Here is a 998-nt window from a genome sequence, read left to right as displayed (position 1 = left end):
CCTGTTTGTTTCAAATCTGATGACTGAATCGAACATCAAATTTCTTAAAAACATTCTGTATACTGAAATTTAATGTTTGGCATGTGGCACTGGAAACATGCACACGCTTAGGCATAAAGTTCTACTATCTATGTTGATACATTACTATCGAAAGAAACTTTTTCATAAAGTAATTTAACGATCCTAGGAAAACCTCTGACATTTTCATCACAGCTTTTCATTTAGAAAAGGAATGTGAAGTGCAGACTGTACACTGCCATACACAAATAACCCGGATATCCAAAATATTCTGCGTTCAGTTCTTTTTTTTTGGCTCATACACAGCTGTAACTACAATAACGTGCCCTCCAGGCATATATTGCTTTCTCATAATATATTCCCTGCCAATCACTATTTTTTCCTTTGAGACCCTTAGGACAAAGCATTCATTGTGCTTATGTATACTAAAGAATGACTACATTAAAGCAAAAAGWTTAATTTTCTATGGTTTTGACTTCTAAAAGATGATTTAATGAGAACGTAAGTATTTTATAGTTGAATATACCATAAGACTGCTATTGTACATAAGACACATCAACAAAAAAAGTGATTACTTCATTGGGGACCTCCTTACAGACAGTCTTGAATCTGGCTTACTTTCTTAACCCTCTGGGAACTTTTTCCATTTTCCCAGGAAAGCTGCAATCCTATAAATTGTTCCATAAATACAGATTTGTACGTTCCCCTTCAGCTTCTCGGGAACCAAGTGGGCACGAGTGAGCCCTCGCAGGATCCACACCCGAGGTCCAGGCCTGGGACGGCTCCTCCGAGAGCGGTTTCGCTCCGCTCCGCGGACAGGAGCCACCCAAAAGCAGCTGCTGCGCGCCTGGGGTTTGGAATAATGAGTGACTGCCGATCGACTGCTGCCGAAATTAAACGTTAAGCTCTCTTGTCCAAATTCCAACAAAAACATAATTACAACAGCTGATACAAAATTCTTGTAAGATTCCTGTTGCTAC

The sequence above is a fragment of the Rhea americana genome, unplaced genomic scaffold, assembly GCF_003343005.1.
Source record: "Rhea americana isolate MKP2758 unplaced genomic scaffold, rheAme1 scaffold_247, whole genome shotgun sequence".
Classification (NCBI taxonomy): domain Eukaryota; kingdom Metazoa; phylum Chordata; class Aves; order Rheiformes; family Rheidae; genus Rhea; species Rhea americana.
The sequence above is the reverse complement of the archived record's forward strand: the minus strand, read 5'-3'. Positions refer to the sequence as shown.